The sequence below is a fragment of the Varanus komodoensis genome, unplaced genomic scaffold (genome assembly GCF_004798865.1).
Source record: "Varanus komodoensis strain SLA01 unplaced genomic scaffold, ASM479886v1 scaffold1, whole genome shotgun sequence".
Classification (NCBI taxonomy): domain Eukaryota; kingdom Metazoa; phylum Chordata; class Lepidosauria; order Squamata; family Varanidae; genus Varanus; species Varanus komodoensis.
In genome coordinates, this window is record NW_025335268.1 from 57220109 (window position 1) to 57242984 (window position 22876).

Genomic DNA, 22876 nt, shown 5'->3' on the forward strand with positions numbered 1-22876 from the left:
TTTTTCCTCACTTCTATCCCTGCATATGTTATTTTTCAACCTGAAATACAACAATGGCATATTTTATAGGCTTAATCTATAATAACAAGGCCCTGACAGCAACATAAGGTACAGCAACGTAATAGACAATAGTGACACTAGTCAACTGACCAGAGAAATTGTTTAAGTTTTCAGTTGCTTTTAAATGCTAAACTTTAAGGGCGGACAATATTTGTTCCTGACTTTTGGACAGGGGATAACATGTACAGGATTTACATTCATGGTTTCTAAGATTGAGGGTGAAATCTAATTGATATGAGTATGAATTTCTGAACTTGGAGGATTGCAATTGTGCTATGCAGAGATGGTGCGGTGGAGGTGATCCTTGCCTCCTTACTCCTCATGCTCTGCTTTTTTCCTTGACCACTGTCTTCAGCCATTTGATCAAGGTATCTCAGAGATGAAGGGAGGAGGCAGGAGTAACTTCAAGATACATTGTATCTTGGCTGTTCCAAACTCCTCCCCTACCTGCTCTACAAAACAGCCTCTTCTCCCCATTTCTGAGGTTGCTTTTCTGACATTGAAGAACAGCTCACACAGTTCTTTCCACAGCAGCTGCAAGGGGGTAGGGGGTCTGATTACCAATTCCAAGGCTAGAGATATGTCTGTGCCCTTGGAGCTGGGATCCTGTGGCCCCTAGGCAATATCTACTGGTCAAAGGATTATTCCCACCATTACTGAGGGAAATGAAAACATGACAAAGCTAGATCCAGAGCTTTTTTTGTCATAGAATGCACCGGAACAGCGTTCCAGCACCTTTTTTTGATGGATTTTTCCAACAGATTTTTCCAAGTGAAAATGCTGTCGGGCGTAGCAGGTCAGTGGCAAAAATCATTAAAATAGTGCATGTGGGCTGCTTGGTTTTTTTTTTTTTACAAAAAAAGTACTGGCTAGATCTATACCCAAAGAGAAAGCAACTGAAAACCATCAACCACTACCTAAAACAGGAGTCCTCAAACTTTTTGAATAGGGGGCCAGTTGAAAGGTCCTAGCGATGGGCACGTGGCGCAGAAAGGCAGGGGGATGCCTGCTCAGAGATCATTTTCTTTCAACGAGTCCAAAACGATCTCCCTGCAAGCAAGCTGGCACCTTGCCATGCACACGTAGTTTAAGGACCCATGACCTAAAAGTTTTTCATAAAAGTTCTTCTAGTAATTAAATATCTGCAACATAACCTGGAAGAGTATGTGTCCTGTCAATGAACCATCCAGTAAAGGTTCAAACCCAGGAAGTAGTCCCTTTAACAGATCCAGTATTTATTGATGTGAGCCGCCCCGAGGCTTCGGCGAATGGGGCGGCATAAAAATGTTTTAATAAATAAATAATAAAACTGTGCCCCAATATCTGCTGTAGCAATACTATCATGGAATAACAGTGGCTTTGCCATTTGCAAAGAAAAAGTAGTGGATTCCTACTAAAGGGATTTACAATCCAATAAAAAAGACAAGTGAAAATGAGGAAAATGAAAGCATGGGTAGGCAGAGAAATGCTATGTGATTATTTCAGTTAAGTATACTTTATTTGCACTAAGCTAGAGCGTAATGTGTGTTAGGTTTTAGTGGGGACAGATAGCTTGACAGGCCAAGAAAACAGTGACAGTTTATAATGTTTTTCTGTATGGATGTGAAAGCAGCAATTTATGTAATTTACTTACAACATTTCTGCTGCTCAATAGCTGAAGCTCTCCAGAGGGAACATGAGAAGGGAAATTGGGAGATGAAGGAGGCAATGAAAGGAAATGAGATAGGGCAGGTAGGGAGGGTAATGGAACATGATGGTTTCCAGAGGGCTATGGGGGGACTTTCCAGCTGGTATGGTTCTCCTGTTGAAGCCCAAGTCTCTTGATGGAATATGGATATGGCTTGGTCAGTTGACACAATCGTACCCATGTGCCCTCTTCACTCAAGCAGAGCCCAGCCAGCTCCTTGGTACACATCTGATTTGAAGGCAATGAAGCAAGAGGGGAGATAGCTAGAGTACAGGTGGAAGAAAACTTGTGCTGGCTTAGAGCTCACTATCAAGCCTACTCCATGGCAGTGGCAAAAAGTCCGTTATTTTCCCTCAACATTGCTTTGCATCTTCTCAGTGCTGTCTAATGGAGCTTGTCTGAGTGGTCTGGGGTCTTTTACAATGTGGACCAGAAAAAGAAACCATGAATGCTCCTTGTTTGATTGCTATGATGCATTTGCACAGTACTTTGAAGATAAAATTGCTCAGATGAATTACAAGTTGGACTCCATAATTAATGTAGTTCCTTTAACAGAGGTGTCCAGGGCACCATCTGGTCCAGTTTTGTTGGATGAGTTTCTGTCATTGAGGCCTGACAATGTGGACAAGCTGCTTGGTCAGGTTCAGCCTACCACCTGCTTGCTTGGTCCTTGCCTATCACGGCCCATTATTAGAACTAAGGAAGGTATTTGTACCTAGGTCAAGGAGGCTGTGAATGCCTCCTTGAAAAAGTATGTGGCACCATCCTCTTTAAAAGAGGCTGTGATTAAGCCACTCTAAAAAAAGCTGAATTTGGACCCAGAGGATGTGAATTATTACAGGCTTGTTGCCAACATTCCCTTCCAGAGCAATGTGTTTGAGCAGGTTGTGGCTGAGCAACTAACTCAAGCAACCTTGAATGAAATGGATTATCTAGATCTATTTCAATCAGGCTTCAGGACTAGTTTTGAAATGAAAATTGTCTTGGTCTCCCTGTAGAATGGACTTTGCTGAGAGAAAGGCAGGAGGAGTGCAACCCTGTTGATTCTCCTGGATTTGCTCAGTGACTTTCAATGCCAACTATGGCATCCTTCTGGATAGGCTGGCTGGATTAGAAAATGGCGTGGAAACTTCAATTGATTCTAAATAGTGGCTGTTGATGAGGACTGACCCACAAGACCATCGCACACCAGTCTTCTTTGAGCAGTACTGGCTCCCAGTTGACATCTGGGCCCTATTCAAAGTGTTACTATTAATATTTAAAGCCCAAAATGGCCTAGAGGCAGGTTATTTGAAGGAACGCCTCTTCCTATATATAGCTACCTGTGCCTTAAGATCATCTTCTGGAATCCTTCTCAAGCTCTTTTCCACCAGCATTGTTTTGCATCTTCTCAGTGCCATGTAGTGGAGCTTTTCTGAGTGGTCTTTTACAGTGTGGGCCAGAAAAAGAAAGGTAGGTAAGGAATGTGGTGATTGGGAGAAGAGCCTTCTCAATTGTGACACCCATTTATAGAATCAGCTCCCCAAAGAGGTATGCTTGGTGCCTACCCTTTTTTCTTTCTGGCTCCAGGTAAAAGCCCTTTTATTTTCCAGGCATTTAAATAATTAAAAATAATTTTAATATTGTATTTTATATTACTGCTGTATCTGTGTTCCAGTTTAACTATGGCATTATAACATTATACCAGTCAGAAAGCATTGGAAAGATGCTTTAGCCTCTCTGAATATAAAGTCAGAAACTTCTAGCATAAGTGGGTAGTGTGTTGGACTGAGACTTAGGAGATGCAAGTTCTTGAATCCACTCGGTCATGAAATTGAGTATGTGACTTTGGGCCAGTCGCTGACTCTCAGTCTAACCTATCTCACAGGGTTGTTGTGAAGATAAAACAACTGGTTCTGATTTTCATTTTTGCCTTGTAAGGTAATGTGTTATCTATATTCCCCTTTTTCTCAATTATGTTTTTTTCTTTTTTAAATGTATCCACTCATCATAATTAGCTTATATGTATTAAAGAGGATAGTATATTAAGCACAACAGAAAACTGATGTATTAAAAAGAGAACAGTGTCCATCACATCTCAAAAAAAGACTGTAGTATAAAGATAATAAAAATCAACTGATCAAATGTTTTGTAATGCAGGGTATCTAAAATAACCAGAGATAAAGTCAAAGATAATAATAATGGAAGAAAATAACTTGAAGCTGTGGGCAAGGAATGGATGTCAATTAAGTTCTTTATTTTCTTAAAGTGTTTCCAGATGTAATGGCCTTCATATGTAGATTTGCATGGAGAGGGGGCTTCCTAATGTAAATAATCATTGTATGGATGTAACATGCTTGAGTCTATTAAAATTATTCAAATAAATACACATTGTATTTAAATAGTTTATAGTTTGGTGTCCAATGATTTGGAATCCACTGCATATAGGATTTGTAAAACCATTTATTGTGGTCTTAATTGCTGAAGCTGCTTTTTGAGTAGTAGCTTAAACTAAAAGTTTATTTAGAGGCTAGCCAGACATATGTAATGGCAGTGGGCAAGGTTACCACCAGTTCATATAGTATGGAGATTAAGAGCAGTTTGCATTGCTGCTTAACCCTTCCCTGCTACCTATTTTTCATTGTCAGTGCTATTTCCACCACATTTTTATACTAGTGAAACTCTGAAGCCAGAATAAGAATTATCAAGAAGAAAAATACCTGAAGGAAGAGAGCTGCAAGCTAAAGGCAACAGACAAGATGTCTGCTTCTCTGCTTTAAATCCCCTTCTTTATATGAATTTTGGCCTGTCCATATCATTCTATTGTCCATTGTAGCAAGCCCTTAAAATTTTTGGAGGAAATCCAAGTATGATGGCTTCTGTTAGCTATTGGGGACTGTAGTTTATAGAGAAGAGCAGCTGTTGCTTCTAGTTCCTGTGGCTGGCCTATTTGAACCTATGTAATGTAAGAAACTGTGGATTGACTGACTGATATTGATTATTGGGCTGCAGGATCAATTGTTAGATACCTTGCATTCTAAAGTTTAATCTAGGAATAGATCTGTGAGCATATCCAGCAATTTCATAAGCTATTCTGGGCACCACCATAAAATGTTTGTCATGGGAGGCATGACGAGTCTCAAAAGGATAAGGAACCAGCCTGAAAGACTGAGTGCTCAACACATTAAACAACTGCTTGTATCCCAGTTTTCAGTGCCAACAAGCATTTTCCACAGAGGGTGAACATTCTCTTCCCCGCTGCCTGGCCAGGCGACTCATTTCACCCCTTTCTTTGTTGTTCAGCACTGTGAGTTAAACACGCATGTGTCATGCCCTCATCCACCCTCTCTCACACAACATGCATGCAAGCACACCATGAATCCAGTGTGCACGTATGCAGACATCTTTCTTTTCTCCTTTTCACTGCAAGTACTTGACAAACCATATTTGCTCTTTTTCCAGAATTCCTCTAAAATCTTCCCTAGAATCGTCCCTGTCTTGCCCTTTTTCTCACTCATATGTACCTCCTATCCTTTCATATATTGAAGCACACATCTTTCCATAAACCCCCAGACTGCTCTCAGCTGGTTCCCAAACTGGCTTCTTGCAGTAGCCTTTCACTGGCTCTCAGCTGTTTTCTTATCCTCCTGTGTTGGCTTGCTACAGACCTTCCAAACTTCTTCCCACGGCTTTTCCTACCCCAATTACTACTTTTAGTGTCCTTTTGCTTTCCAGACAAAAGTGACAGGAATCCTCTCACCTAATTTCCTTGGTGGCTGTGGCTGTTGCAGAGGAAAGCATCCACCTGCAATCACCAGCCCTATGGTTAGCCTGAGAGATTAGTGGGAAATGAAGATGGCAGCCGCTGGAGGCTTTTACTTTGGTTTGATTTTTTTTTTGGTAAGTGGGAAGAATAGATCAGGTGTCAAGAGGCACTGGGGCACACTGTGCTGGATCATACCGTCTGTCCTGGGTCTAACAATTGGATAAGCTTATATTTTAAAATATTAGCTTCCTGGTTTTTTAATAATTTCTGGAGCATTCTAATCTGTTATTTAGGGTGCTTTGATTTTAATCATTGACTTTGATTTCGAATTGGAAGATTGTCCATCTTCATTTTAGGATGGCAGGATATAAAAGTTGAATTTGTATGATATCTTGCAGGAATTATAATTGAATTGCATAGAATAGTGGATCAGAAGGGAGAAGACAATTCTGTCTTCACTTTAAATTTGAAATATATTTATTCTTTCAGAAATTAAGCTTCTAAAGGCAAAATTCTATGCAAGTCTAGACAGAAAAGAGTACAGGGCCTGTGCTGGCCATGCTTTATTGGGTGTTCTAGGCCCCTTCTCTGTCCAAACTGCATTGGATTGCTCCCTAAAGTTTCAGTCCTATACACACTTATGTGGGTATAAGTGCTATTGAACTCAATGGGATTTCTGAGTAGAAATGTATAGTGACACACTGTAATTTGGAAAACTGAGCAAACATCTGACATTAGAAAACAACCAGCATTTGTATTTAAAATACACACATTAAATCTCATGAGTGTCCAGTGGGGGGGAGTGAAAGTACTTATTGGCAAAGCAGGTGTATTTTAAATCAACAAATAAAGGGTTAAGGGAAGCCATTATTAAAATGACTCAGTAGATGAAAAAATTAGAGAGAGTTGCAAGAATGAAGCCTTGGATGAAAGAATATCTGCAGGGGTTGCATGGATGCAACTACTCACATATGGAAAATTGCACTCCTTTCTGTTATGTCTGAATGATGCAGAAAGAAGAATACAGTGAATATTTTTGTTTGTATTAAGCTTCAGATAAGTATGTTCAGATGAAACTAGGTTAATGTTGAAGGTGACAGTTTGAAGAGATTGATTCAAAGAACTCCTTGTCAGAAATCATATATTGATGGTTTACCAGTTTGGATTTTAGCTAACATACCATTAGAACTTCTTAGGAAATGGAGACTCCTGGAATTTGACACCTTCATTGCAGCAGTGAAATGCTAATTACAGGTAGGAATTAATACTACTACTTACAAGTGCATTCCAGCTGAAGGATTTTATTTTTACAGCTATTGCAATATGTGGTACCACATGGATTGTCTTAATACTAGAATGGTTTATTATTTATTTTACTTGAATCATGTTTTAAGAGACTAAAAATCCTTAGCTCCACCAGCAGTTCCATAGCAGCACTATCTTTGAAAGCCACTTGGTCTGTAAAGTGCAAATAAATTTCTAAAGTAGTTTTAAAGATTTTTAAGCCTTCTGGTGGTATTTTCAGCATTATGGCACCCACTCGCCATTTGTTTCATATGTTCTCTAAGAAATTGCTACTCCCTGGTTCAGAAAGCAGTCTTTATCTATGATCTTCACCTCCTCCCCCTCCCTCTGATTGTTTAACCTTATGGAAATCTGGCTTCCTCATTCTGACACTGTTGTTGACTTGGTAGGTCTCTCATGCTCTCAAGCAACTTGTCCTGAAGGTCATGCTATTGGCATTCTTTCCCAGTTCTTCGCCTTTCCCCTCTTTCACTCAATCAGTTGGCTAGTCACATCTTGATTGTATTCCTTCATGAGTTCCATATTATCAGTCTGTCTTCCTACCCTTGCAGCTTCTGTCATATTGCCTTCAAATATGCTGCACCAATCACTATCTGCTCATCCTCCTTGCTACTATTATTTATCTCCAAACTATTGGGGCATGCTGCTTAGTTCCTCTCCTTACTTCTTTGGTAGAATGCAGGCTGATTAATAAAGAAATTATTTTGAGAGAACAATCATATTAACATAAGATTTAGCATGCTAAAACAATAATACATAGTTGTTTTCTATGAGGTCAGATGGATCCCTCTTAATATTAGTTTTTTAAAAGTAGAAATATTCAAAAATTTAAAAGTATCATTCTGTCTCTTAATACAACAATCATGAAACTCAAAACTTTAATATTTCTGAAGCTTATTTTGTAAATTTCCTTTGCTGTATGTTCATTAACACTTGGCAGGTGTCATGGTTTTCTTATGTAAGACTTGTACTTTGTTTGGGTCTAAGACACACTGTCAAGGGTATCTCTATACAGATAGCCCCTGGATTACAGATGAGTTCCATTCTTGAGAATGTCCTTAAGTCGGATTTGTATGCAAGTCAGATCACATGAGTAAGCCAAATGTTTGTCATAGTGTAGGCATATATATTATCTTTCTATGCAGGTAAGACACTTAAGAAACACTTCCCTATTCATGAAAACACAATATAACATAATCATGATAATAATACAGTCATAATAAAGTAACTACAGGTACTGAAGAGAGAAAGAATCTGTACTTATATGTGTGGGTATACAGTATTGCAAAAACAAATAAAAGAAACAGTTCTTCAAACAGTTTGGAATATTCTTGAGGTAACATTAAACCTAACATGAACTGTTGATGATGGAGAAGAACCTGGTGCTGGAGAGTCAGGGTTTGATTGTACTGCTAGAAGGTTGAGTGGAGTCTAGGATCCAGTCATCACAGAATGAAAAGCCATGAATACTGTATCTCTGGGGAAGTATGCAGACACTGAGAAATGTGTCACCAAATGGTTTTCTAGCTCCTTAGAGATATTCATGGTTTTTTTCTTTTGCTAGAGATAGAGATTCTCTAGAGAGATTCATGGCTTTTTTCTAGAGATATTCATAGAAGTGTTATGACACTTCATGTGTTCATAAGAAACAAAAAGTGAGTCAAAAGAGGTGTCCCAGGCCATCTAGTCTGACCCCTGGCTCTAGCCAGCTCTGCTCATGTAATCCCCAACATGTGGTTGTCCAATCTTTCCTTGAATATCCTTACTGATAAGGCCTCAACCACCTCCCTTGGAAGCCCATTCCATATCCAAATACATGTATGTAATTTTGTAAGTATGAGTTGTTCGTAACTCAGACGTTCCTAACCTGTGGACTGCCTGTGCTAATTTTGGCCAGTGTGGGTAGAAAGGAATAAGGAAATGCAGTTGTGCAACCCGTAATGAGCTGTAGATCGTCCCAAATGTTTAACAGTATTGTGTGCCCAAAGCAAGGAGTGCATGGATATGATTCTGTATCATCTCATACAGGACACTGTCATGAAGGAATGGGTGTCTCTATACACCAGCTATTATTGGCTCAGGGCTGCCTTCTTGAGAGTGTCAGTGCATCACTTTCTGTTAATTTGGAGCCAGGCCTCTCTCCTCCTTATAGCTTAGGAAGAGGGCTCAACAACCAAATGAGGTTGTTGAATATCCCATAGAAGGATGTCCTGTGATATAGTTGCCACTATCTATAAAGAACTGTCTTCCAGTTCTGTTCTTCATCTCTTCCAGCCTACTTTCTGCCTTTATCTCTCCACTGAAATCGTCATTACTGAAATCACTGAATATCTCTTTGCTATCAAATCTAAAGGATTCTACTCAGCCTGTCTCTTGCTTCATCCTCTTTTTGAGCTTGGCAAGTCTCACCTTAGCTGATTAACTTCCTACATGTCAAATGGTGCTCTCAGTATTTCCAAAAGAAATATCATTCCTGTGTTCTTTTTCTGTTCTTTGCTTTCTGCTGTTCTCTGCACCAAGGGTGGGGAGTCTGTGGCCTTCCAGATTTTGATCAACTACTACATCCTTGTGTGTCACTATCGGCCAGGCTCGCAAGGGTTGATTGGATCTGCAGTCCAATAATACCTAGAGTATCACAAGCTTTGCTCTGCATGGTATTCTTGTGATCTCTTCACATTCCATGTCTTTCAGTACTACCTATATGCTGATGATAATCAGTGCTATCTCTATATTCCAGAATTTCCTGACTCAATTGAGTCCCACACCACCAAATTCTTCTCCAGTATTTTCACCTAGTTGCTTCATCACTTTAAGTCTGTGTGCAATTCATCTTATTTTTCTTCCCAAGCCACTCCTATCTTGTTCACACTCACTTTCATTTACCTTAACACAACAGATCATACAACATTGAGCAGCTTGTTCAACAGACACAAATCTTTATCTTTGACACCTCTGTCTCTTGCCCTACCCTTCAACAACTTTTAAGGTTCCACCCACACTGTTAATCATGTGTTACCATACTTGCATACTTGCTTGTGTCCTAGAGGAGACTCCTTGAGCTGCTACTTGGAAAGGGAACTCAAAAGCTCACTGTCAAACACTGCCAAAAACTCGCTGCCAAATTCTTGCTGAATTCTAGAACTTGTAAAAATTCTGAATATTGAGTAAATGTTACATAATTTGGTTACATTTGAGATTTATTATGATATTTGTTAATCTGTGGATGGACACACTTGGGACATGAGGGTTTAACTTTGTTTATACAAGAGCCCTGAAGCTCACTAAGCAGAGCCAGGTACAATTTTTTTTGGAAGGGAAACAGTAGAGTCCGTATTTAAGTTACTGTAGATAAGAGATTCTAAAACAGTTACCATCATGGCTGTTTGACTACACAAACAACTGATCAAAGACAAAAAAAAAACCCCTCATATTTTATAGGTAAGAAAACTACAACTCAGAGATGAGATTTGCCAAAATCAGTCTTGGCAGAGATTGTTTTTACTTTTGCTTGCTACTGTTAAATTACTAACAGTCTGAAACCCTTTGCAATCTCCTTCAAATCATCAGAGATCTACTATATGATCCTGATTTAACTTTTGTGTGCCTCTGGGAGATGGTGCACTACATTGGAAGGCCACTGAAGCCATGCCCCCACAAACCTGGAAAACATACCCATGCATCCTTATAAGTTCTAAGATTTCAGTAGGCTTTGCCTATATTTTTCAAGCAAATATTCACAGCCTTAAAGACTATTCATTTATGACAGCTGAGATCTCCAGCTGAATCCAGTACTCAGTGGACTACATTCATTATTATGAAAGCAGATGTGGTCCTTTCCTGTGCTTTGTGTGCCCCAAATATGCTCTGAATAGTCCTCTAGCCCTCTGAAGAAAATTATTGGGGATGCAAGGGGAAAGCTGTAGCCTAATGAACACATCAGATTGTTTAAATTTTGTCTTGCATTCGCATAACAGTACTTTCACATTAGAGAAATTGATACCTCCCATTTAAAACATGTGCTATATACATAATTATAAAACTACTTAACATGCAGCACTTCCTTACTTTGGGACTTGTGATATCATGTGCATTCAAATCAGTATGATAATGAAATATTACTTGGGATAAGCTGATGTGATCATGTTTGGTGGGAATGGTGTTATGCATAATTTGGACAATGAAATACATTTTAATTTTTGCAATGAGAAAACATTTCAAATAATTGAAAACTTCTAGGGCTGTTTCTGTAATTGCCCTTTTTTCCCAAATTTTTATTAAATGGTATTCACCCATACTGAGGGATACTATTAATTTACAGGGGGAAGGGACTAAAATGTTCTATCTCCTGTTTCTCACACTGTATATTTGATAACATAAAGGGGCGGCATAGAAATGTTATAATGATGATGATGATGATGATGATGATGATGATGATGATGATGATGTTGGATACAGAGATACTTCATCAGATGAGCCATGAAGCCACCCTGTGCCCTTTCAAAATTTTCTCTGGATGATTGAGAAATCCTCTAGAGCAGATTTTTAGAATGTCATGGAGGTCTACAGTGGGGAGGAGAGGGGGAAAATCCTATTACTGGACTGGACTTCTGCTAATTTGATGTTCAATTTAAATAATACTTGTTGAATAATTATATTTTGGAAGAGACATGGCCCTGACATTTACCTTCTTCAAAATCAATTGATGTGTTCAGTTGCCAATGGTAGATGGGAAAGCTTCAACTAGTACTAGTTGAAAGTCTGGTACCTCTATTAATCTATCAATCTGACAGATGTCAACCCTCCCCTCCCCGCCATGATTAGTGATTTTTGCATGAAATGTATTGGTAGTCTTGTTCCCAGTGGGCAGACGTTGACATTATAATTTACACTAATTGTGGTTGTTGACAATCATTTGAGAAAGGTCAAAGATTAAATAGTTTTAAATTAACCTTTTGCTTCTAGGTGTGACCCTCTCCTGCCCAGATATGAGAGCCAGTAATGATTGCAGGATATGCTTTCTTGGTAATGTAGCAGTACCTGCTGCTACATAGAAAACTATTTTGAGAGTGAAAAATCCTGCACCAGTAGCTATTGGTACTGAAAGCAGGCAACTGAACAAAAGGTAAGTTAAGTTAATATTACTTTGTTGCTTTAATCCTAGACATATTGGATTGTATTACAATTTAGTCATACTTGGAGTAGACCCTCTGCCCTTCATGGATCACTGCCTTGCCATGGCAAAGGGGTTTATGTAGCGCAATGAAGCTATAAGCTATACCATGCAGGGCCACCCAAGACGGACAGGTCATAGCAGAGAGCTCTGATGAAAGGTGATCCACTGGAGAAGGAAATGGCAACCCACTCCAGTATCCCTGCCATGAAAACCCCATGGACAGTATCAACAGGCAAAGAGATATGATGCTGGAAGTTGAGCCCCTCAGGTTGGAAGGTGTCCAATGTGCTACTGGGGAAGAGCAGAGGACAAATACTAGTAGCGCCAGAAAGAATGAAGCAATTGGGTCAAAGCCGAAAGGACACCCAATTGTGGATGTATCTGGTGGTGAAAGGAAAGTCATCTTGGGAATCAGTGAACTAAAATGGACAGGAATGGGTGAATTTAATTCAGATGACCATCAGGTATGCTACTGCGGGCTAGAATCCCTCAGAAGAAATGGAGTAGCCTTCATAGTCAATAAAAGAGTAGGAAAAGCAGTACTGGGATACAATCTCCAAAATGACAGAATGATCTCAGTTTGAATCCAAGGCAAATCATTCAACATCACAGTAGTCCAAGTCTGTGCCCCAACCACTGATGCTGAAGAGGCTGAAGTTGACCGGTTCTATGAAGGCCTACAACACCTTCTAAAATTAACACCAAAAATGATGTCCTTATCATCATCATGGGGGATTGGAATGCTAAAGTAGGAAGCTAAAAGATAATCGGAAAACAGGACATTTTGGCCTTGGAGTACAAAATGAAGCAGGACAAAGGCTGGTAGAATTTTGTCAAGAGAACACGCTGGTCATCGCAAACACTCTTTTCCAACAACCCAAGAGATTACACATAGACATCACCAGATGGTCAACATAGAAATCAGATTTACTTTGTGCTCTGCAGCCAAAGATGGAGAAACTCTATACAGTCAGTAAAAACTAGACCAGGAGCTGACTGTGGCTCAGATCATGAGCTTCTTGTTGCAAAATTTAGAGCCAGTGTGCTGTTGTGGTTAAGAGCATAGGACTGGGATTCAGAGGATCTGGGTTCTAGTCCCCCCTCAGCCATGGAGCCAACTGGGTGACTTTGGGCCAGTCACAGACTCTCAGCCCAACCTACCTCACAGGGTTGTTGTGGGGATAAGATGAAGGAGGAGAGATGATGTAAGCTGCCTTGAGCCCTTTGTAGGAAAAAGGCAGGATATAAATCGCAATATAAATAAATAAAAATAAATAATAAATACAATTTAGTCTTAAGCTGAGGAAAGAAGGGAAGCGAAAGGCAAGGGGGAAGGAGAAAGATACACCCAATTGAATGCAGAATTCCAGAGAATAGCTAGAACAGATAAGAATGCCTTCTTCAATGAACAGTGCAAAGAAATAGAAGAAAACAATGGAACAGGGAGGACCAGAGATCTCTTCAAGAAAATTGGAGATTTGAAGGGAACATTTCATGCAAAGATGGGCATGATAAAGGACCAAAATGGCAGGGACCTAACAGAGGTAGAAGAGATTAAGAAGAGGTGGCAGGATTACACAGAAGAACTATACAAGAAAGAGCTTAACGTCCCTGATAACCACGATGGGGTGGTCACTGACCTCGAGCCAGACATCTGGAATGTGAAATCAAAAGGGCCTTAGGAAGCCTAAGCAACAACAAAGCTAGTGGAGGAGAGACAGTATTCCAGCTGAGCTATTCAAAATCCTAAAAGATGATGCAGTTAAAGTGCCACACTCAATATGGAAAACTCCACAGTGGCAACAGGATTGGAAAAGGTCAGTATACATTCCAATTCCAAAGAAGAACAATGCTAATGAATGTTCAGACTACTGCGCCATTGCACTCATTTCACATGCTAGCAAAGTTATGCTCAAAATCCTACAAGCTAGGCTCCAGCAGTATGTGGACTGAGAACTACCAGAAGTACTGGCAGGGTTTTGAAGAGGCAGAGGAACTAGAGATCAACTTGCCAACGTATGGTGGATCATGGAGTTCCAGGAAAACATCTACTTCTGTTTCATTGACTATGCCAAAGCCTTTGATTGTGCGGATCACAAATTGTGGCAAGTTCTTAAAGAGATGTAAGTACCAGACCATCTTATTGGTCTCTTGAGAAACCTATATGTGGGTCAAGAAGCAACAGTGAGAACTGGACATGGAACTACTGACTGGTTCAAAATTGGAAAAGGAGTACAGCAAGCCTGCATACTGTCTCCCTGCCCATTTATATGCTGAGCACATCATGAGAAAGGCAGGGCTAGATGAATCACAAGTTGGAATTAAGATTGCCAGGAGAAATATGAACAACTTCAGATATGCAGATGGCACCACTCTAATGGCACAAAGTGAAGAGGAACTAAAGAGACTCTTGATGCGTGTGAAAGAGGAGAGTGCAAAAGTTGGCTTGAAACTCAACACCAAGAAAACTAAGATCATGGCATCTGGTCCTCTCACTTCCTGGCAAATAGATGGGGAAGAAATGGAGGTAGTGACAGCTTTTATTTTCCTGGGCTCCAAGATCACCACAGTGGGTGACAGCAGCCAAGAAATTAAAAGATGCTTGCTCCTTGGGAGGAAAGCTATGGTAAATCTAGACAGCATACTAAAACGCAGAGACATCACCCTGCCAACAAAAGTGCGTATAGTCAAGGCTATGGTTTTCCCAGTTGCAATGTATGGCTGTGAGAGTTGGACCATAAGGAAGGCTGAGCACTGAAAGATTGAGGCCTTTGAATTGTGGTGCTGGAGGAGACTCCTGCAAGGATATCAAACCAGTCAGTCTTAGAGGAGATTAAACCTGACTGCTCTTTAGAAGGCCAGATACTGAAGATGAAACTCAAATACTTTGGCCACCTAAAGAGAAGGAAGGACTCCCTGGAGAAGTACCTAATGCTGGGAACAATAGATGGCAAAAGAAGAAGGGGACGGCAGAGGATGAGGTGGCTAGATGGAGTCACAGAAGCAGTTGGTGTGAGCTTAAGTGAACTCCGGGGGATGGTGGAGGATAGGAGAGCCTGGAGTTTCTCAGAGAGGCAGGTATGGCTCTCAACCCCATGATGTGACATTGGCAGAGTAGGACAGCTCATTAGACTATTGGAGTATACAGAGGAAGCTTGCTTGTTTCCAGAAGACCCCTCCTGAATCGATGGGACCAAAACATACTCATAAGGAGAATTCCTTGAAGTGAATAGTACATTGGGTTCAATGAAGCACTCTGTGCATGCTCAGAGATACTTTCTTAGGTGTTTGTGCTTCTGGAAAACACTTTGGTCAATAAAGAAAGTTTTGCAGGAAAGGTTTGTGAACTTTGAATTTGCAAAAGAGAGGAACTGTAGCTCACAACAGCTTTACATGTTTTAAAATGGCCCCACTTTTTTTCCTCTGCACCCCATAGTCTGCCTCATCCCTGTTAACTTTGACAAATATCCATAGAACTCCATCTTGTTCCTCCCCGTCCCTTCCCTGCTTTTCTGTAACTGTCCTGTCACCATTTCCTATCCAGCTTGCTGGGTTTAGAACCAACTTACAAAACCTTTATGGTCTCAGCAGTTCACACCAGTAAATGAGTTTCAGATGTGATGTGCCATATGTTTAGACTGTCTGGCTGCACCAAATCTACCCTGTTCCTCTGAATCCAGGGAGAGAAGGAACAGTGCAGATTAAGTTATTCTTCCATCTCCAGTTCTGCTTCTGATGGGCTTGGGAAGGCTTTAGATCTTTCTAGAGAGATACGGGATGGTAGTAAAAACAATGAGTATTTGGAATTCCCCTGAGGGGCCAGAGGTAGGGTCAGGACTGTATGTGGTCAGCATGTGCACCTTATGTTGTTGTTACAGGCCCGATGTATAACCTTAGAACAGACTTCAAAGGTCAAGCTGTTCTGGCACCATTGATTGCTTGAAGGAACTAGTTTGAAGAATTTATTGTATACTGTTCTTAGTTGGCTAAGGCTGGAAACATAAGATATTTTTGTTGAAGAAGTCAGACTTCACCATCCTCTGATATAAACTGTTTAAAATTTGGACATAAGGGAAAACATTGAATGATTCTCTGGCCTTGTAATACTAGTATACTTTAAATTAGTGTGCTAGGAAGAATTTACTAACTGCTGATTTTTTAATATATTTTCAAAGTGGGAGTCTCCATTGCTTCAGTATGCATTTGAAATCCAAGATTTGTTTGTACAGTGAGTATGCAAGCAGTTTTTGTCATCATCCTAAAGAGCTGCAAGCAGTGCTCAGGACTGTGCTGTTGAAACATTTTGTCCTCTGTTAACAAACAAAAAAGTGTTTATTTGCTTTTTATTTGTGGAAGAATTCTGTGTAATTTGAAACTTTCCAGAAACTTTATGAACCATGATTTGTACTAATAAGGGTATTATGTGTTCTTGCTTGGATTTAAATAGGTAAGGAAGTCTTGGAATGCCCTACTGCTGGATGTGTGTGTGTGTTTTTTCCCCTTTTGTATAGCATGTGTGTATAAAAAGTTCATGTGTACCTACTTTCTCGCTTATCCAGAATGTTCTTTAAAAATTAGGGTTTTCAATACTTATAGTTGGACTCAGGGAACTTATTTCTGAATAGACAAGGATAATATTAGGCTGCATTGTCTTTATTACCACAGAAAGGTCTGCTTCAACATGGGTCTTAACAAGTTGTGACTTAATTGTTGTTTACATTGATAAAGTAGTTAGCAAACGAAGGCTTAGGAGTCAAGAGCTACCTCTGAAGATTATGCAAATAAAAAATCTTGCAAAAGATCTAATACTACATAGATTGTCTTCACATAGTTATCTGTTTTCCTCCCTCGGTTCTATAGTTACTCCCCATAGACCCAAGTATGAACAAACTCCTATTATGTAGATTGAGAACACCCCGCTGAAGAATAGAGTCTTGCCCTCTGTGGATTCTGCATAGTTTCATATAATTACTGCACCTATTGAAATCTGTGCTTCTATGATTATTGTTGATCTGAAAGCAGTTTTTCTACAACTGTATTTTCAGCTACTAGAGCAGCAAGCAAATAATGCATTCAGATATGAAATACATAAAACCTTATTTGATTTGTTGCTTAGCAGCCGGAGCAAATTATGGAAATTGCAATTTGAGACAGATTGAACATCATGATAGCAAAATGGTTTTACTTCTTTTGGTACCTTCATGTTTTATATGCTTTTTGTGCACTTAAGCAAAGTTGTTCTGCAGATGCTTCCAAAATATAGTAATATATTATAAAGCTCTGCCTACCATATGAAATCTGAACAGTTGCACATTAATTAAAAATCTTAACCACCATGATTTAGAGAAATCCCTTGATGCTCATTTAATTTACAATCCATTTCACCATGTACATTGGTTATATAATTTTCACATACTTAAGTGTTACAAGAATGTCATGCCCAGATGTATCATCATAACGTAAGAGGATGGATGCTTGACTTGTGTTTCTTTTATGTTTTGCTTTATGGAGAAAACCTTCATTGGAACTAATAGGCTATTTCTTCCTGATGAATACATCAGATCTAGAGAAAGGATTTTCACCAGAACAACAACAGAGAAGGAAAAGGTTAAATTCCACCCTGTGTGGCTGCTGAGTGCTCCCCTCCAGCTCATGATATTTGCATTTCTAAAAACCCACTTGTAAAATGCAAATATGCATTTTCCCTTGCTTGCAGTTTGCTGTGAGAATCATATGCTCAGGGGCAGCTAACTCTTAAAGAAAAGACATCTGATTATATAAATATGGATTGAAGTAATGGGTCATAAAGTAACAAACTTGTATAGGTTCTGACACAAGGATGGGGAACTGAGACCCAGGGCCAAATCTAACCTCGCAACATTCTATTTATGAACATACCCTTTCTACCAACCATTAATCATTCAGTGCTTATGTGTAAGTTTTTCCATTCCATTCTAAAAGGATGGAATGTCTTTCTTAAGGCTTATTTACTGACAGCAAGAACTTTTAAGCTACAATATGATGTTATATTTATGTAATCCTTTTCTTATCCCTTCTGCCTTTGGCCCTGTCCACTACTTGGACAACTTCTCCAAAACAGAACTTGGACTGTGGGCTGAAAGTGATTACCAGGAGTTGCCAGCCTCTGCCTTAACGCAACAGAGTACGCCAGGCAGCGTTTACTGCCTGATTTACAGCGTTTACAACATTCTAGAGCTACCCCCCACTCCCAACTCAGAAAGCTGCCCCTGAAGGATACCATGATCAGTGGTATCCAAAGCCCTTGGAAGCCAGGCATATCAACAGGGTTACACATACCTGTCTTTCTCCTGGCATTGGTCAACATGTAGGTTTCTGGGCCAAAACCTGACCTGAACCCCAACTAAAATAGATCCAGATAATTGGTCTCATCCAAGAGTGCCCGGAGCTGGCCACAGTATACTCAAGGACCTTGCCCAAGAAGGGAACATTTGCTAGTAGTCTAAAATTATTAGATTCTTCAGGGTTCAGGAAGGGTTTCTTCAGGGGTAGCTTCACGAAACCTTCTTGCAAAGAGGCATTGATCACTTCCTGGACCCAACCAGCTGTTCCTCTCTCCCTGCTAACTTTTCTGATTTAAAAGGGCAAAGTTCTAGTACAGATATGCTTGTATAAACCTCAACATCTTCAAGCTGTATCAAATGAAATTGAATCAAGAGAGCCGGACCAGGCTATTCTGTGGAAACCTCATCTAATTCAGCTGCTGAAAAATTGGAATCTAAGCCTTGGAGGATGCAAGAGATTTTTATCCTGGAACTGGCCAGCAAATATATTACAGCAGGCCTTACATCACTGGTTTTCAACCTGTCCACAACTGGGGACTGGTGAAAACAGGAAAACCAACTCAGGCACTGCTGAGGCAGAAACAAAAAGCACCATACACATAATACAGTATTCTGTGCATTAGTGTCCAAACACAAAATTTAAAAAATGAAAATTCTCCAGAACAACCAGAAACTGAGCAACAAAAAATGCCAACAAAAGAACAAAATACCAAAATGGGCACAGTGTGGCTCCCATCAACACCCCCCCAACCCGCCCCCCCCCCCCCCCGGCTCCCCCATGGCACCAGTGCACCCCCTGCAAATGTGATACCAACTGAGGAAGCGGTGGTGGAGCACAGCCAGCCCCTGTGCTGGTCCACAGCTAGTGGGATGCAGCCCCCCATGGACTGGCATGAAATCTGTGGACCGGCACCTGAAAACCACTGCCTTAAATGAATCCAAGTTTTTCTTGGTACCAGCATATAATAAATCCTCGACAACTCTGAAAAGCTCTAGTGAGTGGCAAATGGGAGACTAGATAGAGGTAGAGAGATGTTCTTTCTTTCCCACTCTACATAAGCACATTAAAGCAATTAATGTAGATAAGGTTTGGCCCTGGGCCAGGAGGCTGTCAACACCTCATTGAGCTTGGGAGTGGTCATTGCCCCATTGAAGGAGGCAGTGGTTAGGCCACTCCTAAAAAGGCCAGGCCTGGATCCAGGGATACAGGATAACTACTGTCCCATTGCCAACCTTCCATTTTTGGGCAAGGTTTTGGATTGGATGGTGGCTCAGCAGCTTCAAGTACTCTTGGAGGATACAGATTATCTGGATCCATTTCTATTGGGTTTTAGGCCTGGGTACAGGATGGAAACAGCCTTGGTCACCCTGTACAATGACCTGTGGAGGGAGAGAGACAGGAATGTGACCCTGTTGGTTCTCCTTGACCTCTCAGCAGCTTTCGACAGTATTAACCATGGTGTCCTTCTGGACAGGCTGGACAGGTTAGGAATGGGAGGCACCACTTCGCATTGGTTCCACTCCTACCTGGCTGACTGGGTCCTGAAGGTGGTGCTGGGGGAACGGTTGCTCTAGCCCCACAGCAGTTGCGTCATGGGGTTCTGCAGGGCTCTGTACTGTCTTCCATGCTGTTTAATATCTACATGAAACCTCTGGGAGAGGTTGTCTGAAGGTTTGGGTCTGTAGTCTGGGGGTGTTCCTGGACCCCAGTCTGTCCCTGGAATATCAGGTGAACTCAGTGACTAGGAATGCCTTTTTCCAGCTGTGACAGATTTTCCAGCTCCGCCTCTACCTAGACAGTGGGAACCTGAAAATAATTTCCCATGCTCTGGTAACTTCCAAAATAGATTACTGTAATGTGCTCCACCTGGGGCTACCCTTGAAGACTGTCCGGCAATTGCAACTGGTCCTGAATCGGGCTGCTCAGTTGGCGACTGGTACTTCTAGAGAGGCCCATATAATACTGGTTCTAAAAGAACTTCGCTGGCTACCAGTTGTGGTGCTTGTATCGACATATAAAGCCCCAAATGGCTTGGGTTCCAGCTATCTAAAGGACCATCTGCACCCATATATACCTACCCACCCCCTTAGATCAGCTCAGGAGGCCCTTCTACAAGAACTACCCCTCAGGGAGATGAGAGGGGTGGCAACTAGGCAAAGGGCCTTTTCTGCTGCTGCTCCCCATTTTGGAACTCCCTCCCTAGGGAAATTTGCCTGACACCATCTTTATTTTCCTTTTGGCACCAGGTGAAGACTTTTAGGAAATTTTTTAACACTTAGCATGAATGCTGTGGCCCTTTTTATATTGCTTTCATAGATGTTTTAATTAATTGTTTCTTAATTGGTTTTAATGTGTTTTAATTTGGTAATATGTTTTATGTATTATAAGCCGCTTAGGAAGTCTTTGGCAGTTATAGGTGGCCTATAAATACATACATACATGTATTGGTTACTATTGGATAAGTGGTAAGGCATAGTAGATACTATCTTTTTGGAGAAGATAACAGGTGGTATACTAGATGGAGCTGAAAACAGGCCTGCCTTACAGCTGCCATCTGACTTTCAAGCAGCAATGCCAAGTCAAGGAGTGCCTCTCAGGCTCTCAACCTGTTCCTTCACCTGTTGAGTGACCCTATTCTGAACCTATTTACCTATTCCTAAGTGACTACTATCAAAATTTTCAATCAAGGTGGATTGAATTGCTGTTTTGTAAACTTTATGAGTCCATTCACAGGTAGGTGGCATTAGTATACAAATGACACTGATCTCCAAAACTGGGCATGTCTTCTTCCAGTGGCATCATCCTGATGATAATGACATGAAAGATGGGATGTAACTGTGTAGCATCTCAGAGGTTAAGTCTCATAGAATGGAAAGGCAAGCCCTCATGACCAAGACCAGCTTTATTTCATATGGCAGCATTTTCTCTAGTTAAAGAGATCACTCGTGTAGAACTGAGCCTTTAAGTTGGTGAGAGTTCCTATCGACAATATATTGAGAGTTGTATAGCATCGGTACAACACCAGTTTTGGAAAGGCTTATCTTAAAAGTCTTGAATAAGGATAAAAATGTTCAAAAGCAGTTGTAGGGAAAGATTTGTAAAACATTGATTTGTATTTGAATGCCATTTCCCCTAATACGTTTCTTGTCCTTCCTTACGACTTGTCTGCAATTTCCTTCCCTGTTCCTTCTTGTCTACAATTCCTTCTCTGTTCCATCTAGTACTTCAGTTATCAAATAAATTTACATTTTCTAAAAGTATAAATGTTGACATCAAGAGTATATTTTGCTAATTCACTCTGATCCCAGAATGTCTGAATGTAATGCATGAATTAGAGGCACAGAGTTCATCAGTGAAATATATTTTATATAGTCATATGGTATCTGGACAGTCATTTGAGTGGGATAGTGTAAATTGGTGTCCTGCAACTGCAGGGCAGCCCAATGACCCTCTTGGCCCTTTCCAACTCTGCTATTTTATGGTTCTATAATTCTGTCATGTGCAGTAATACAGGATTGTGGTTGTTTGTGAATATGTTTGCCACCCTGTAGCTTTTGACCCATTCTTTGCCATAATTTCATATTTGCAAGCAAACATACTGCATTTCAAATATTCTTTTGACACATCTCTTACTTCTGAAGTGCTGTCAGGAGATGCAAAATTACAGTCTGTGTTGATACTGAACAATACCATCATAAATTGCTCCTGTCTTTCTGTAAGGATGCTTATGAATACTTGAAGTGAATTTGCAGAATCTGCACTTAACATAATTGTGTTTATTAGTTCTGACAACAATGTGATCATTGATTCGTAGTGCATTTTTAATACGCATTGAATTGTAAATAGTGAAGTCCATTAATATTGGAAGAAATGAAGCAATTAACTTCTATTTAAAGTACAATGAGAAGTTTATAAGCATGAAATATATAAGCACATCCTACAGGAAATATGGCTGAAGGGATGCAGGTGGTGCAGTGGTTTAAACTGCTGTGCTGCTGGGCTGGTTGATCAAAAGGTCGACAGTTCAAATCCGTGCAACGGGGTGAGTTCCCATGCTCCATCCCAGCTCCTGCCAACCTTGCCATTCGAAAGCATACAAATGCAAGTAAATAAAAGGGCACCACTTCAGTGGGACAGTGGGGAGGTATCAGCGTTCTGTGCACCTCGGTGTTTAGTCATGCCGGCCACATGACCACAGACTGTCTGCAGACAAACGCTGGCTCCCTCGGCTAGGAAACGGAAATGAGCACCGCCCCCTAGAATCAGACATGACTGGACTTTAATATTATGGGGAAACCTTTACCTTTACCGGAAATAAGGGTATAAGCTTGCTATATTAAAATAGACACACTACCCTCCTTATTCACCAAATTCTGTACAAATTCTGTTCAGCTGTGCATAGTTTGCTGGGCTCAGACTAGCACTACATGGAGTTGTGTATGTGTGTTCCTTCCATGTTGTATTTGTTCTTAAAACAAAATTGGTATAGGTCTTCCCAACAAATTCCCAATTTGTTCCCCCAGATGCTTTGGACCTCAGTTTATATACTCTCTGGCTTCTTTCTTTCTTTCAATTTATATCC

General features: G+C 40.5%; 1 protein-coding gene across 3 annotated transcripts in view; it reads left to right on the forward strand.

Moving 5' to 3' along the window:
* The window catches only part of WASF1 (WASP family member 1), a 76205-nt gene that overhangs the window by 8251 nt on the left and 45078 nt on the right, over positions 1–22876 (forward strand). Inside the window, exon 2 of one of the 3 annotated variants that reach the window (XM_044426658.1) lies at positions 11760–11919. The exons of the other annotated variants lie outside the window; for them this stretch is intronic. The gene's annotated coding sequence lies outside the window, so the exon portion shown is untranslated. The remainder of the gene's footprint in view (positions 1–11759; positions 11920–22876) is intronic. 3 annotated transcript variants of the gene reach the window in all.